General features: G+C 38.4%; 1 protein-coding gene across 3 annotated transcripts in view; it reads left to right on the top strand.

Moving 5' to 3' along the window:
• Positions 1 to 270: 270 nt before the first annotated feature.
• The window catches only part of LOC131105506 (zinc finger protein 516-like), a 38,528-nt gene continuing 20,285 nt past the window's right edge, over positions 271 to 18,513 (top strand). For 2 of the 3 annotated variants that reach the window (XM_058053665.1, XM_058053668.1), the window contains exon 1: positions 271 to 528. The gene's annotated coding sequence lies outside the window, so the exon portion shown is untranslated. Of the gene's footprint in view, positions 529 to 3,043; positions 3,155 to 18,513 lie in introns of those variants that run through there. The other variant, XM_058053666.1, reaches the window with a different exon arrangement.

Genomic DNA, 18,513 nt, shown 5'->3' with positions numbered 1-18,513 from the left:
ACTCTAAGCTCAGATATTAACTTGAGTGCCTTGAATCACACATGGCAAGTTTCACGAATCTATTAGTTTTTGTTAGATAAGTAACCATCCACGCCATATAACAATATTATTATCGATTTCCAACATAACTATAATAAATGACATAACAGCTTAATGTGCACTTCATTCTGCACAGCAACCACAGTTGACTATTAAACCTATCGCAAGTCTTTGAATGAAGAAATGAACTTTTCGTAGCGTCTGTGAAGGCAGCATCAGTGGAACGACAGAGACAAGAGAGACACACGGAGAGTGGAGTGAGAGAAGAACCTGTACTCTTCCACAGCATAAGGAGACATGAATCCAAAACACATATTAATCGTTCTGCTCAATTTTTGCAAAGTGGGCTGCCAATAGCCTCACCCGGAGCCACATAATAACCACTCTTTATCTTCGCTGGATTTGGACTCTTTACATCGTTTTTTTGGAAAGGTGCACCGGTCTTTTTTTCGTGTGCGTGTGTGTTGGAGCTCAACGGTATTTTAACTGGTAAGGAAGTGACTAGATCATTACGATTACTGTTTATTATTTTGGCGTTGCGTTCATGTCGTAATGTATTTTTTTCCTTTTAATATCCATATCCTACAAGAGGACAACAAAAGTGATTGAACGATAGTAAAGGTGATTTTAAGGCAGGTTTGACTTATAGGAGAACAAAACCAAACAATATATTAGGTTAAAATCAATAAAGGCAAATTTCTTAATGGTAGTTATTACAAAGAGTCTTTAAATAGCCATCCTCCCTCAGGGACAAGGACATTGGAGTTAGTTATGCAAAACATATGTAAGAGAGAGCGAACAAGCTAATACACAAAATAGTCCCAATGGATATTGTTTTACAGTTGATCTAACAAGCGATCAAGAATCGAGGCGTGTCCTGATTCCATGTTGATGTTCTTGCTTATGACAGACGCACAGCATTTCTATAAAAGTTTTAATGAAAAGTACACACAATATTCAAAATGACTGTGATATATTCAACAATGTAACGACTACAGTGTGCAGTACCCCCACCTGTGTTGTGTGTGCAATGCTATGTGCAATGTTTATCTCCTTTGCACACTTGCTGTGAGAAGAGGTATTTATTTCCTTCACTGTCAGGTCACATCGAGAAAGAGAAAGAAGGGAGGGGAATGGAGGAAGAGAGACAAGAGTGTTGTTTTGCAGACAGGATTACATTGTCTCCCATGTAGATCTCGGACATTATTTGCTGTTGGGGTTTTTTTTTTCTCTTCCAACTGCTGCCAGCAGCTCTCACTGTATGATCACATAACAACCAGCAACACCACACACCAGTAATTTATGATTTATCTCAGCCAAGGTGAATGAGTCAATGACAGTCATCTGTTCTTTCATGGTAATGTTTAGTCACCAAAGCTTTATGGAAAATGTGAATAAGGATTTGGATATTTTAGGCTCCACATGTGATGCTGTGTAACACAATTGTGCAGAAGTTGTGGAGCTTGGAGGACAGAGTAAAAGATGGGATGTCGCCCATGTTGGTGTACAGCTTTTTGTGGTTAGATGTTGACACATGACTAAATTTCGAAACCAGAGTTGCTGTTTGTACAGAACACCTTTTCACCCTCTAAACTTAAGTTTTAAGATATTGCAAAGTATTTAATAAAGCCCGTTGCGTCTCTTTTTATGAATGCTGCACACATTCAGGTTTTGTCAGTGGGTGTGTTTGCCTTTTGGATGCAGTTTGTGTGCTTTACATCCCTGTGCTTATCATGATCAAACTTTCAACTTTGCCATGACTCTTTATCTTTTCCAAAGACTTGACTTTTGTAAGGCAATCCCCCCATCCCCACTGCAACCTTCCCCCACCCAGCCACACACTCATGTAAACACATTGCGTTACTATATCTTTTACCTATATGCATTCATGTTTTTGTTTACTTGCTTCAGAATGTCCAAGAAATGTTTTATTGGTGTGTAAAGAAACAATGAGGACAAGGCCAGGCTTTGTGATGGTAGAAATGCATGTTTAACCCATGTGAATGAATGGAGCCTCACATTCCACAGCGGCAGGCCCTTTACTGAATGGCAGTACTAACGCGGCTGTTTTCATTACTCATTACTGCCTTGTGCCTTTTCCAGCATGGGTATAGTCATATACCTTCACCACAGTGAAGGAGGTTGACGTCAACAGAATATGCATGCAAATAAAAGCATAACCATCCATAATCTATTCACATACTGTATTTACAAGCTCCACAGTCACTTCTTTTGTTTCACTCAAAGTTGAAATTTTTGTTTGCATCATTCCCACCCACTTGACATCACATGCAGCCCACCCATTTCATTGACTTGCATGATGTCTGGTTGCTGTATTGCTGTTAAAATGGGCAAAGTTACATTTAAAACAACAATGTGGAGTTTGGATTGCATCATGCGTACTTGTTATTTTCACCCAATTTACCTGTAGATAAAGCTGGGCTAGTTGCCAGTTGGCTAAATGGCTGTAACAATTGTGCAGAAGCCTAATTAAGGTAGGTGCTAATGTTAATTATCATTAAATGTGTTGATCAGTCGCTGTTTTCAAGTGTTCTAGCATACATCATAGTCATGTCGTCAAATAAACTATTTACTCTTCTGCACACTCCACTCCACTCTAGTTTTTGTGCAAACTGGACGTGTTAATGCTAGGTGGTTTAGAACCGACATTAACACATCCAAGGATATGAAAAAAAAACAAACTTCAAACCACAAGGCAGATGTACACAGTATTTCTCACACAGACTTTCCTGTTTTTATTGTCTTTCTTTTACAGTAGAGATTGAAATCTATTTGGTACACTTATGAAAATATATTTTTTTCAAGGAATGCAAGTAATATGTTACACAGCTCTGACTACACAGTTTCAGCTCTGCTGTCTATTCACTAGTGACAACATTGATTCTCTGCTGCATGGTGGGGGTTTCCACTCTTAAAGGGCAATCTCTCTGTGTTAGCCTCCAAACACCAAGCCTTTGGATTAAATTATAAATGAGCCCTCTATGGGAAACATTGCATTCTGCCATGGAATCTAAACTTAATGCACCTATCACTGTGGACTATTCATTTGCTGGGTCATTCCTGGTTGACAAGTTTCTTGAAACTGTACTAACAGGTGGGTATATAATCTCTTTATTTGGGTCACATCTGCGCCCTCCCCTCCCATAAGGATCAATTGAGTCTATGCCAGGCAAATCAGGTAGTACACTGTAAAGCCAGATAGCTCTCCACATTAGAGTCCAAGAAATGATTTAGTAATCAGAAGCTTAAGATAGCAGAAGGGTTAGAGATGGTGGGGGGCAGGGAAGGTGCTGCTGTGGGGATTTAGGCATAGGCACATTTTAGTCTTCACCCTTGTTGGCTGTGAGTTGAGAGAGGAATGTGTTGTGTTGTGTTGTGTTCAGCTGTTGAGAATGCTAGTATTGTTTAATCAGTGCTGACAAAAGTTTAAAATGTGTGCTACAATTATCGTAAATCGTATGACAAGAAATTTGCTAATTGCAAATAGTCTGACCCCCGCTGGCCTGCGCTCACACTGGGCATTGCCTCAGTCCATTTGCGTATGCCATTATTTGTACACTGCAGTATTACTGCGATGTCTGTGACTTTTTATTTTGAATTGTTTTGTTTATTTCTATAGTGCTAGATTACCACTGCCATTATATACATGTGAGAAGCGACCATAAGAGCTTAGCATGGCTATTTTCTATGTATTGAGTGTTTTTTCCACTTCCACTGTCCTATAAATGTCGTTAGAATGTTATTCATGTGATAAACAATGCCAAAGTTTCAGATAATTTAGAAGTGAGCTCTTAAACGCTCAGTTTTAAAAGGCTAAAATCATTCCTTTGCGGTGTCACAGAGGGACGGACTTCCTAATATGGTTCATACCTAGGAATTATTTTGCGCGTGCGACCAATCACAGCGGAGTGGGCATACCCGGAGGCGGGCTGTGGGAGGAATAATTTAAACCAGACAGTTTTATCAGGAAGCACAAACAAAGGAAATATAGCTGGAATAGGTGCAGATTCTGCAAAATCAAAAAAGTTTTCTGTGTAGGTTATTGTGTGTTGCTGCTCTATAGGAGACCACAACTCAATACAAAGGGTCGAAAACTTTGCATAATAGATCCCCTTTAACCAAATCATGTATTACAGACAGCAAAACCATTTGATCTAGTTAATTTAAGTGGAACAAGTCACTAATGTAACAGGATTAACTCTTTATAAGAGGGAAGAAACTGGTACAATTTCCCTTTACATGCTGCAGTTATTCTGTATGGCCTCACACAGATGTCTCAAAGGAGTAACCAATAAAAATAGGGGGTTTTATTCATACAGGTGTTATATGTCATTATCAAAAGTAACTGTAGCTCAGTGTGGGTGTTTTGCCAGTACAAATCTGGAAATGATGTTTTCTAGACAATGTACAAAACGTAATAGCCAATACATACACGTTCCCAGTTGTCTAACATTACCTTAGCAGCAAATGTGAAACAATGAATCACAGCATTAATTAAGGGACATCATGAAATAGTGGCTTTGCTTAATGACGCTGTTGAATGTTTGAGTAATTAACATATGCATGTTTATAGCAAAGTCATTCAGTGATATTAGTCTCGGAAAGAGCATTTTTCATAAATATGTGAGCAATGAATCTGGCTTATTGTGATAGCTAACTGCTGTTAAAAAAGTTTTACTATTGCATTAATCTACTTCTATGCTAATGTGACAAGAACATACATATATGTGATGTGTTCTTTCTTAATAGTGGTACATTTAAATCTCTTTAACACATCAGATGACAGAGAGGTGTGTTTTCAGTGAGGACTGCTTATATGCCTGGTGCTGATGTTTTCCACAATCATCTGCACCTCAGTGTGGGTGTGAATTTGAAATATTTGCAGTTTGAACTCATCTCCACAAATAACCTCACTGGAACAACCCGCCTGGTTAGCACATGATATCCACTGCAATGACAATGGCTACAGTTAAGGATATTACAGTGTTTGCCTTGCGGACATTGGGGTCTCTGAACAAACCCAAGGTGTACCTCACTGAGAGTGTAATAATCTGATAATAATGGCTGGATATCCATCTCATTTATCAGTGTTGTACTGTTTGTTTTCACTGGGGACAACCTGTAAGAGATTTTGAACGTTAATTGAATACAAGCAGATTAAAATCTTTTTGATACTTTTTCTCATAGATTGCCTAAAATGGCATTTTAAAGAAAGAACAACCTCACTTTACATCCAGTCCCATTACTACATTCACATTTTCCAATATTTATCTTGCATATTATTGATAAACAGATGAAACGGCAATTGACACACACATTGAATGTGCAGGATTAACAAACTGTTCTAATCAGTTCTAACCGACATAGTGATCATAGTTAATAGATTTCAGCCCGTGTCTATTATGAACCAGCGCATGGCATTGTTGCTGTGATTGCTGCGGGATTAAAGAAGAGAGAGAAATAAGCTTAGCTGGGAGAGAACCACGTGGTTGTGATCAGGGATTGAAAGAGAGAGAGAGAGAGAGAACGGGAGAAGGAACAGCACTCTTCATCCAGCCCAGATGTCACTGTAGTAAACTAACACAATTGATTCACAGCTTTGCACGTGCACATACCCATGCACACTCTAATTGAATATCATCTGGCTTCTGTTACTTCATCGATTAATTAACCATTAGAACCATTACAAATTAATGCTATAACACTACATTTTATGTTATTGGATCACACCAATAAATAATATGGATTGGTATATTAACACTAAAGCAATCATACATGTACAAGCATACATGTTTTATGAATTCTTTAGACTTTTATATTTCTTACTGTAGGTCCGTAATGCCCATGACTCAAATACATTATATTGTTTTTTGTGATAAATGAGTATATCATGCAACATTTGTATCCTGCATCCTGTCTACCATTTCCCTGCATTCATATCTGATGTGCTGCTAAAAAAATTAACACAATAAGGTTTTCTTTGTGCGTACATTCTTATGAGTCCATATGTTTAGCAGGCGCGATGGTGGGTTTTCTTAGGGAGGCAACTTAGCACCTAAACTTAATCCAAACTCACAGCAGCCCAGAGGGCATTAAGGTTGAGTGGGGGTTGGGGGGGTGGATGTTTAAGCAGAGAGCTCCCTTTTTTTTTTTTTTTTTGTTTGTTTCTGTTATTAAATAGACTTCACATTTATGAAATATGCCATTATTAATAAATACCATTATGAGGTTGGTTATTTGGAGTTTGGGGGATTATGTGAAGCTGATTTAAGCAACAAAAAAATTTAGTTAACATGAGTTAACACTTTTTTCGTCCATGTTACAGCAAAACATACTGTGCAGTGTTGTGAATATTGTGCTAGTATGGATTATAGATATCTATGACAGGCTTTAAAATCGATTCTCAAATCAAAATATCAATACTTTGATACTTGAGTCATTTGAGGTAAAGTAGGACAAAGTTTGGATGCATTCACATAAAAAATGGTGGCGACAGTTATGGCATTCTACCTGTGTGAAGACATGGATGACCATTCCAATAATTTGGGGAGCCAGTTATAAAACACTTATAGTCGTCTGTTTTTCTTATGTGTTTTCATATGCAACATTTATTTTCTAATAATCCTCTCAAATCAGTAATTTCAGTTATTGTACGGAATGAGGTCTGCACAATGGTACCCTTCTGTCATACACAGATGCATTCATGCACACATTCACTAAAAGCATCATGGCAAGGTTAGGCTGACATCGGTAGCTAACGATCAGCTCTTGTGTGGGCCGAATGATTAGCTGCTGTAGCCTGAAGACATTTCCAGCTTGTTTCCCTAAGTTAGTCAGACACGCAACATCACTGGCATTCAAGCTGCACTATATCCACTCTCTCGCTAGCCTAGAGAAATGACAGTTGACTGAAGGATTATGGGAAGATTGTAGACTATGTGATGTGGTGGAGTGAAAAGCAGAACAGAGGCTGTTGTAATAAAGTGCTTTTCATATTCAAATAGAGTGTCTACATTAGTATAGTATGTGTGCATGTGGGTGTGTGAATATCAAAAGGTGACAGTAACATAAATAAAATGAATATAATTCTGGACAATATATAGATTATCTGTTGCACGTGAAACACACGTCTTTTGTGTCCTTATACAATACTGTTTCGTTTATAGTACAATGAATGGGAGGGTTACATGATGCACTTTGTATATAATGTAGTTCATGTGTGATTTCAAGTCTCTTGTTAGAGCATCAATTATCTGACATTTCTTCAAAATTCACTCTCAAATGTAGAACTAACCATAACTAACTTGTGATTCGCCACCCTACTTTATGAGTTAAACTTCATGAAAGTGTCATAAAGGTTTGACCAAAGTCTTTCTGTGTGTGATGCACAAAGTCACTGAACCTATTATGCTAATTTTAGGCGCTTTGTATTGAGTTGTGGACTACTATAGAGCATTACACACAATAACCCGCACAGAAAGCTTTCTAGATCTTCCAGATTCTGCACCTCTTCCTGCAGTGTTTCCATGGACTTCCTGCTTTCGACCCAAACGGTCTGTTTAATTTGCTCCACCCCTAAAGGACTTCCACAAATGTAGGTCACCCCAAATAAGGAAGTCCGGATAGCATTAACACCAGTAGAAGTCTGTGTTTTTAAAAATTCAGTAAAACCGAGCATGTATAGCCATCCAAAACCACTTTCAGGGCTCACTTCAAAATGCACAAACTTCATTATCTGACGCTTTGGAATCTTTTAACACGATAATAAAACATTATAACAACATTTTTAGGTCAGAAAAGTGGAAATAGCATAATAGCCCCCCTTTAGTTGAGAGTTGTTTTGATTTGTTTTGTTGTGTTGCGGCATAAAATCTCGGGGTGTGTTAGGAAGTTTTGGTTGTCGTGAGGCAGTGGCGGGATCAAGTCAGGTTTGAGTTCATTGAGGACAGAGGCGAGGAGATAAAAGAGTGGCTAAGTTCATGCGGAATATACAGATACAGTACACATGAAACTTTGCCCGCTACCTGTTACTTATGTTACCCTTTGGCATTAATTGAGGTATAAGACGTAAAACTGCAAATACTAGACTAATATTTGCTCATACACCAGACTGTTGCAGATTAATTTAGTTCATTTCGTGTTTACTCTGTGAAGTAACCACCAGCCCACTGCTCACATGTGCAATAATCATGGGTGATATTTGACTGGAGGCAAGATAAGAATACAGGTTATGTATTGTAGCTCAAAAAGACACATGCAAATAGTGAAAAAATTACGGGAAGGTGGATTTCTTATGCAATTTAAATCTATTTTTAGTTTAGTATTAAGTATTATAATCTTGTTTATCATCTGCAATAAAAATAAGCCTAGAGTATAACTGAGTGTATATTTTTCATCTCCCCATTATGTGTGATGTCTCCCACAGATTGTTTACTTTGGTTGTATATCACTTTTGTGTTTTGGGGTTTGCTACTCCACCTCAGTTCCCAGCTGCCTCTCTGTCTGTAGCTCGGGGGCCTTGCAGTGAACTATACAGGAAAGAAGAGACCAAAGACAGGCAGCCTTTTAGGAGCTCCCCGCTCCTCACCTCAACCACAATACACACAATCCCACCATCAGCAACACCACCTTTTCCACTGCCTCTTAAATCTTTTCTAAAGAATTCCCCAGAACAGTTACACCCTCCCTTTAGCTATCCCTTTGGCCTCAGTGCCCTGTTCCCACATTGTATCCAGATGTGACGAGGACAGCTGAGGAGAGAAAGCCCTAAAGGCAAGGCCTCCTGGAAATGACCTGACTTTATATTTTCCTCTGTGACATTTTTGACAATAAGCATGTCATAATTTCTAATTCTTTTTCAATTTAAAAATAATCATTTCTAATAATTTTCAAGACACTGTGGTTTCACACCATAGTTACACATAATACATTTTTTATTAGGTTAATACAATTGCCTGTTTTAATCAAACCACTGCATTGTTTTTGTTGCAAAGGCAGAATTGCTGATACAGCAAACTGAGTGCATGACTACATAGCCTATGTTTGATGTCTGCTGGGGGAATATTTCTTTTCAATAACGTTCTTTCTCCGCACGAAGACGGCATTTCGTTCACATTATGTCACATTATGTTATCGGCCAATTCAGTGATTCCATCCACGTTTCTGTTAAGGCGGAAATCATTGTGCCCTAAATAAGTAACATTTAATTGTGACAACATATCATAGTACCGTTTTTTTTTCTTTCAATACATAAACAATACATAGACAATACATAGACAATACATTGAATAGAAGCATCTGTGACTCAGATGAGGAAGTAGGACTCGGGCTTGTCTGTTCACTGTGCTATTTTAAGATGTGAAGACAGCTAACATCCGAAAGCTAAATATTGTATATTGATGTACATCATCAATTAACTGCCCAAAACCTTTTCATGTTAATGATTTATGCATTTATATAGATTTTCATAGATGATATTGGTACTCAATCCGCACATTAAATCAGGTTTTACACAGGCACACATTTAAACACACTATCATCCAAGTGGCTTTAAGTCGCTTTAAACTGAAACCTGTGATGAAAATCTATTGCTTTATTTGGCTGACTGGCTCTGATCATCTAATCCCGTATTGCTGAACTCTATTTAAAGAGTATGGTTGCTAATCCCATCAGATTGTACCTGACCAGCTCCAACATGAGTCAATTAATAGTCGTAAGAAGGGCCGCAAAACCCAGTCTTCCTCCAAACAAAACCATGTTTAGGATATAAACCTAATCTCATACATTTGGTCCTATTTTCACAAACATGAACATGAACATAGTGCATTTTTAAACTTTATGAGGTTTTTTAATTTCTTTCAAAATCAAAAGAAAAATCTCACAAAGCAAAGCAGCAATTATGTTAATTTCAATGATAGACCTGCAATATGTGTCCCATTAGCAGCTGGTAGGCCTGGGTTTGAAAAACCTAGGAATCCATAGTCGTCATTGACCCAGATATCGTATTTTAGGTGGAGATTTGTGTTGGGATGTTGTTGTTTCATTTTCAGGATTTATGACTAGCTTTTTTGTCTGTAGCAGAGACTGTATTTGTGATTTTCTTTTAAGTCTTACTAGCAATTTCTACAAGTGGATATGTTATAAATCATATTTTATGTTTAGTTAATACACCCTCCTTTTGTTAAAAGAAATGCTGATGCTATGCAGCTGCAATCCATCTGGACATCTTGGGGTATCCTCACTTAAAACTTAAAACATGCCCAGACCATCTGTCACTTAAAAAAACAAAAGGTGGCCCTTTGGCCCAAAAGTTTGCTCACCCCTGTTTTATGGCGCATATTTGTAGAATAGCATTTAAACTATGACATTATTAGGTACTTCTAACATATACCCACTGTACTATCCTACCTTATACAACATTTACTGTGGTAATTTATGTGCATCACAGCAGTTCAATCAGATTGAGATATTGCATACTTGACCTACATTAGAAGTTCATGGTCATCTTATTGTTGCCATTTAATCATTAATGTGACAAGTGTACTGTATGACATTGAAGTGGACATCCTCTCACTACATTGTATAGAAGTATTATGTTGTATTTCAGGGCATATTTCATACTCTTTTTTTTTTCTTCTTCTACATTTATTTTCATTTTCCTCAGCTCATAACCAGATACCTGTGATTTTTGCACAAACTGCTGATTTTAACGGGTGTGTGTGTCTACTGTTTTCCACATTCTTTGAACTCATCTCACAGTCTGTGTGCTGGTGTAATGTGGAGTGAATGACGGTGTCTATAATTCTGCCGCACTTATGTCTTGTGTAACAGAGCCTGTCATTTTTTTGTGGTGGCTGACTGTCAGCTTGGCTTAGTTGATAACTGTTATGCTGCTTGGCTGATGTACAGTAGGTAACTCCCGTTGGAACGGTGTGATCTCACCAGGGAAAGCATAACGTAAACACGACTGCTTGATGCAACATTTGCCTTCCACACAGAAGTCCTATATTTACACAACAGGAACCTGAAAGGAGATCACGTTTGACCATGGTTTCCATTATTGTTAAATAAAAGAAAGAATAATAGCTCTTTATTGACAATAGGCTTTTTTCTCAGTTTTCTTTCATTTATAAATGAAAGCAAGTGATGACGTTTTGATAATGAGAATGCAACTTAAACACAGAACATTTTTAATGATTGGTTCGTGCAATTTGGCTAAATTTATGACTGTAACTAAAAACTACACCCATCAACTTTCCCTCAGTCTGCCACCAGCTGCTAGTCATAGCTTTCACCTAACACTAGGAAGTATCTGCTCAGTGCTCAAAGTACCTTTTACCTTACCTTGGCCTATCCCATTTACTTTTATTACATTGTATCCATCCTGTAATTATCTTCATTATTGTGTGTGTGTGTGTGGTTTGTTGGTTTACAGCACACACACAGAACAATGAACAACTCTGTACCTGTCTCATTTCTCCTTTCTAAAGATTTCATTCATTCATTCATTTTCTACCGCTTAAGGGTTTATTTTGTCTTAATATTTTTGGATGTTTGGAAGAGATTAATTGGAATTACATTATTTTTTATGGGAAAAATGTATTTGGTTTCCAAACGTGTCAGTTTTTGTCGGACCTTTTGGAACAAATTAATGACAAAGTCTGAGGTTCCGCTGTACTAAAGCACTACTGTATATGCTTGTAACAGTCGGTTTTGCAGGAAGCACAAATCAAAGGAAATACAGCTGGAATAGGTGCAGATTCTGCAAAATCTAAAAGGTTTTCTGTGCGTGTTATTGTGTGTAGCTGCTCTATAGGAGGCCACAACTCAATACAAATGGTCGAAAAATGAGCATAATGGTTTTTAGTCAGACCTCTCATCCATTTCATTCATGAACAATTGAATACACTGTATTTACAAATGTATTAGTGATGAATATGTAATGTACATATGTTATTTTTCTAAGTAAGTACTTGTGTTTTCGTGCAACTTTTGTACTCCAAATCTTTATTCCATTATAACAAGTGGAGTAAGGACAGTTTTTAGTGCTGAGCCTTCTTTCCCTAGTCGGTGGCAAAGAGTATTACTATAATACGACTTGTATTACTGTTGTTATACAGGTAAAATGTTTAGTTTGTGTTTATAATGGCCATTTCCACCAAAGCACAGCCCCTGTCCAAGTTGCTCTTTCCGTCCCCTTGATCTCTCTCTGTCAGCTCTTATTCTACCACTCCATCTCCTGCTGTGACTTTACATCACTACTTAGCACTTATCTTTGCTCTGCTGCCTCCCGTCTCTCCTGTCATTTGCTCTGCCTTTTCTACTCTCCTTGACATGCACCTTTCTCTCCTTCCGTTCATATGCTACCTTGTTTCAAACCTGGCTGGTTAGAATATGAAAACTGGTTTGTTATTCTCAAGCATCCCATTTCACTACAACACTATCATTATCATTCATTCACAGATATCACGCAGGGAATCAAATCTGATGACAGCTACATATCTATGTTCTTACCCTGAACATGGAACGAAATCAAACGTAAAAGTAAATCAATAGCTATTATCATTGGCAATTTTTAAGTAATATAATTCCTTGCCATGTAAAGCACTTTAGGCTTTATATTTGCCGTGGCAAGCTACATAGTGTATTTTCAGACAGTGTCCTCTTATTGTTCGTGCTACCAAACTGCACATCAACCAACACCAACAACAGCTCAAATGATATAATAGCCTCTTAGTCGATTTCATTAGCTTGGAAATAGAAATACAGTATAAGAGCGCACACACTCTCGCTAAAGGACACTTTGGGACATCAAAATCATTTCTGATGTTGTGAAGGACAGGTGCGTGTATGCTGGCATGTGTGTGTGTGTGTGTGTGTGTGTGTCAGTACTCGCTGATGTCCGGGCCATCTTGCCGCAGTGGGTTACAAAAATAAAAAGGGTACATCAGTGTGACAGTGTGAAAGACTGGTGGGTAATGTTGAGGTCGGCGGTTTAATTACACTTCAGAGAGACTGATTTAGGTCCGCTTGCAGAGGTTGTTTGGGGCTGCAGACGGATGGGGGACAGCAGAGAAGAGTGGGGAGGGAGAAGACAAGGAGAGTTCTGAGAGGAGCGGGCATTCTGACATTGAGTGAAGAGATACAGGGGAGTTTCAGTTTAGATTGAAATTGAGCACCGTTACCTGGAATGTCTCATCCCCTTTCATTTCTCTTAGGTCATTAATTTACAAAAACATTTATTTCTTTCACATTTGCTACTACCTATGTTACATGATGTTATATTATAGTATATATGAAGCATAGTTGTGTATTGGTAAATTATTTGAATCTCTCCACTTCATACACTTTACACTTCATTCCATGAAATCAGGAATTTGGATGTTCAAGGAAAAGTCCAATGGAATACTGCTTAAAGGGGCAAATCAATTCAAATCAGTTTAGTTAGAAATATTTTTAAAAGGGTGGGAGAATTGTTTGTGAATGTTCTGAACTTCTTTTGTCATGTCATATTGAACATAATTATTCTGTCCAGAGGACTTTTGTCGTAGTCAATGTCTGTGTTGCTGTAGCTCAATTTCCTGTATGTGAGGCCTTAATGCTGAGATTGAACCAACAGCGCCTCTGTGAGTTGAATACTTTATACCAGGGGTGGGCAAACTACGGCCCGGGGGCCACATGCGGCCCACCAAGCGTTTGAATCCGGGCCCGCCAGTTGCTTTCTAAATATTTCAACATTTAACATACAAACTGGCAACATGACTTGCAAGTTTGATGTCTTATTTAGTAAAAAAAACCCAAAACAAAACAATAAAACTGTAAAATTAATTAATGTGGTTGATGTTTAAAGGGACATGAGAACATACAGCTGATAGTATAACACTTTTACAGATAAAATTAGACAAATAATTCAAGGAAAATTATAAGAATAAAATAGTGGGTGTGGGTGTGTTAAATATATGTTGTGGCCCCTCCCCCCCAGACAATTTTGTTAACTCAATGCGTTCCACGAGTCAAAATATTTGCCCACCCCTGCTTTATACAGTATACAACAGTAATCTTATACAGGCTACTTTTCAGTATATCATCGACCCCTCCATTCAGCCAATTATGTTTTTTTAACACAAGTAACACATAAAAATAAATGTTTATAGTAAAGGTTTTTATCACCGGGTTGGAAACCTCAAAGGTATTGATTATGACCCCTGGCATTTTGCTTTTACAGCTCGGGAACATGTACCTCTTAGATGTTGAAAACATGCAAGCAGTTATCCGAGTGTCAAATGATGAGACCTATCGGGTACATTAGTGCAGATTGCACTTTGAGGTACAGAAACTGACTCAGACTGCACCCCCATTTCTGACAGTTTGCCGACACGTTGCACTGGTTCAATAATGAGTCATCAGCGCAGCTGCTTTGGAATACATGACGGCTAATGGCTTGTCCTCATACTAACTCAATACTCACCTTGCTCCTCTCCTCCTGCTATTTGACAGATAAAAATGACAAATTTAGCCCATCTACTGTATATAGTGACTGGCTGGGGACTTGTCCTGCTTATTACCTTTTCATATAATGAACATTGAAAGACTATAGCTTACATGTCTTTCCACTTGCTACTAAATGATCTAATGTGGCTGACCCAGGCAAGGTTCTACAAATGCAGAAGTGTAGTGTACACATTGTAAGAAGAATACTGCTGTACTGCAGGGGGACATGGGGAAGTGTGTGTGTGTGTGTGTTGGGTGGGGGTCGGGGGGAGATACAGGCTCGAGCACCCACGGGTTAACAAGTAGTGTGAGAAAAACAGCCAGAATTTGAGGAGAGGGGGGAGGGAAGCACACACACACACATACACACACACACACACACACGTACACATGCACACAACGCACAAGTGGGAGCGGAAGATGGTCATAAAACATTTGCACTCTATTGTGATTACTAAAGTTACAGTGCCTGTTTAAAATTGCACATTACATCATCATTTTTTATTTGAATGCATGGTCGTCAATTTAGCAATTTAAGTCTCGAACACATGATAATACACTACAGTATATTTCATTGGTGCAAACTCCAGGTGAGTACCAGTGGCCGTAAAGATCAATTATTTTGAATTGCAAGCTGCATTTATTACATGCGTGTCAACATAAACGGCTGAGAAGAAATCCTTTTCCCCTTGTGGCCTGTCCAATAATTCCACTGGCATGGATCGGTCACCAAAATGTAAAATGACAGTATTGACCCAAACACCTGCCACTTCCTACACAAACATACACACAGGCCCAGTGGACTCTTTATCTCAAGGCCCTTCTCACGCAAATAAGGAGGGGTGGGTGTTGAGAAGAGACAGACAGCGCAGACCCCCTCTATTGTCCTGACCGGGTTTAAGGCATGGGGGGTAGGGATGGAAATGGGGATAGGATGGGAATCGGGGAGCCTAACAATGCCGCAAAACCCCCCATTGCTCTTCCTACTTATGAGCATGACCTGTTGTGACAGTCCGGGGACACACTGATGAAATGGAACTACACTTAAATGTTGTTGCGCTTTCTCACTGATGGATTTTTTTTTTTTACAGGATACAGTTGCGATGGGAGCCCATATGGACTCACTAGTTACCTACTTGCAAAGCAACAAGTGGAAGTACACTCAGTGGTCACTATATTAGGTACACTTGCACAATTTAGTCCTATTAAATAAAATCACTGTGCCAAGTACTGCATTTATTTATATATTAATGTTCAGTTTGAATGGACAATGAGAGGCATTAATTGAATTGGTTTATTATTGTGGCTGCAGTTTGCCATCGGATGCCATCTGGTGTAACTGCAAACGTATGTTGGTAAACCTCAGCTCAGTTGAATCTGATCATTTTGTGATGAATTGTGCAAAAAAAAATTTTTTTTTTAATTTGACAACTGATCCCCAAATTGTCCTGAATCGTCCTTGTTTGTGTTTTGCAAACAGACTGTGTGTGTGTGTTTGTGTGTGTGTGTCCAGCTGTGCTTTACCCTCCGCGCTCTTCATCACAGAGCTTCAATCCAACCCCTTTGTCTGATAGTTTAGAGCAGGGTGGGAGGTGAGGAGCAGTTTGTTCATAATGGATTATTGATTGGTCTGAGAATACACTGGCTCTGCACTGTGCATGTGTGTTTGTGTGCTGCTGTGTTTTTAGGCACCCCACCACTTCCTTTGTCCTAGTCTAAGCAGCCAGTGTCTCCACTTCATGAGCAACTGTGCAGAGGCTGTCAAGGATTTTGCAAAGCCTTCACTGTATGTTCTTCACTGTGAAGCAGCGAGTGTGTGAGCAACGCTCTGTACAAGCAACTTTCAATGCTGCCTGTATGGAATACTGTTAAAAGCCTGCAGTGTGCACATATAGGCTTCTGAAAGATGTGTGGGCAACATTAAAAGCCCCCTCTGTTTTGCTGCTTGATTCCACATTTTCACTGCTTGTGTGCGTTTGTCAGTATTCATACAGATGGTACACTCTTTATTTTGCACCGTTGTGTATCTATACTGAACTTCAAATCTTTGTCTCTGGGCTTCTTATCTGGGATTGAAACACATCCTGTCAGTGATGAGCGATGCCCCTCACTAGAAGGACACATATTACCAGTGATAAGACAAGTGTGAGAGTAAGACACTGCATTTGGAATACATAACATTAGCTTTGCACCCTTTTAGAGCTGTGTTGAATGTGCTTGCAACTGGACTGCACTGAATCGATTCTCGATTCCAAAGACCTCAGACATCTTTATAAGCCAGAATCTCTTTGTCTTTCTGTGGTTTGATATTAAGTTTGGACAAAAAAAAAATAACTTGCTTTAGCATGTATTGCTTACCAGAACACTGCAAACTTAACTATTATGATATTAATATGGGTTGTATGCCTCATTTTTGAGGCACAAAGCGTTTGGTCAATAATCTCATTAATGCAAGTAAACTGGGGCTTCACAGAGACCGTTCCATTTTGGAAATCCGAGTGTTTTAGTGCATGCAAATGAAGTGTGTATAAAGACTTCTTAGATTTCAATAAAATAAAGAACACTACGTAGATTTGTGGCTCTGGTGCTGCTTATTCATTTTCAATACAAGACATACTGTATGATTATTCATGTTCTTATGCTTCCTCCCCACCACCTTATCCTCTTGTGATTATGATCAATTATCCTCTTATAATTAGACCTTGGCAACAATTCTGCTATGGTCTCCTGACACTTTGTATAATACATACCATGAAACAATTAAAAATTAGTCTTATGTTATCTAGTGCTCAATTTCAGGTTCATCCCCTTGGAGTAAAAGATTTTGAAAAGCAATGTTTATGTTGAACAAGTTTCAGATACGTAGATGTAAATTGTCATGTATGATCAATGTTTTTATATTGTGAACTAATCAAGGGTGTACCCCGCCTCCCGCCAAAAAGACAGCTGGGATAGGCTCCAGCATACCTGTGGTCCTAGAGAGGATAAGCGCCATAAAAAAATGGATGGATGGATAATTTCAAAACAAAAAAATGTTAACAAATTGACACAACAGTGAAACAATTCAGTAATTATGTCCTCAAGTACTGTCCACACCGTATGTGGCATCAAGTATTTTCCTAGTATAGTAAAGTACATCATCCCCGTTGTCTTCATGTTGCTCTGTGACATAATTCAACTCCAGTTTGAGAATAGAAAGCACATTGTCTGAAGAGCCACTTCCTTTTGTGTACCTAAGAACTTTGTCATGTGATAGTGTCAGTGGAGGCCATTATGGGGAGGGAATATAGTGGCACTGCTGATCTTGCTGATGTGAACACGGAACGCCCACCCCCTCCTTCCCCCCCACCATGATTGTGTAAAGTGTCGACTCAGCTGGTGTGGCGTCAGTGGCCCCAAACCGAGCACAAATCATTGCACAATCATGCAGATGGAAGTTGTGCATAAATACATTTAATGGTACATGTTGACACAGTTACCCTCAAAATGTTTTCCACAAACTTTAAAATGAAAGGATTCAAGGGACACTTTATATTTTGTAAACAAACATGCAGATATCATAAGAAGTTGGATATATTTTTTAAAAACTGCATGTGAGCTTTGGAATCTAGGTGAATAGGCATATTAATATGAAATTTGCATTTTGCTCTTTGTTGTCTTTTTATTTTTATTTTTATATTTTGACTGTCTTCTTAAATAGTCTTTTTTAATGTTCTTCTTGGAATATTATGACTATATTTTTGACTTTATATAGTATTACGCAACCCAATTTTCCAAAATTAACTTACTAGTTTTTCAAGATATGACTTTAAAACCATAATATATTTTTCTTTAATACTTCAACTCTCTGCTACTAAGATGGCATTATTTTGTCTCGAAATATTATAAGTTTATTCTTGTATTTTGCTTTGTCAGAATATTATGACTTCAAAAAATGCAGTCATTTTTTTTTATATTTCAACT

Source organism: Doryrhamphus excisus, chromosome 17 (genome assembly GCF_030265055.1).
Source record: "Doryrhamphus excisus isolate RoL2022-K1 chromosome 17, RoL_Dexc_1.0, whole genome shotgun sequence".
Lineage (NCBI taxonomy): Eukaryota > Metazoa > Chordata > Actinopteri > Syngnathiformes > Syngnathidae > Doryrhamphus > Doryrhamphus excisus.
The sequence above is the reverse complement of the archived record's forward strand: the minus strand, read 5'-3'. Positions and strand labels throughout refer to the sequence as shown.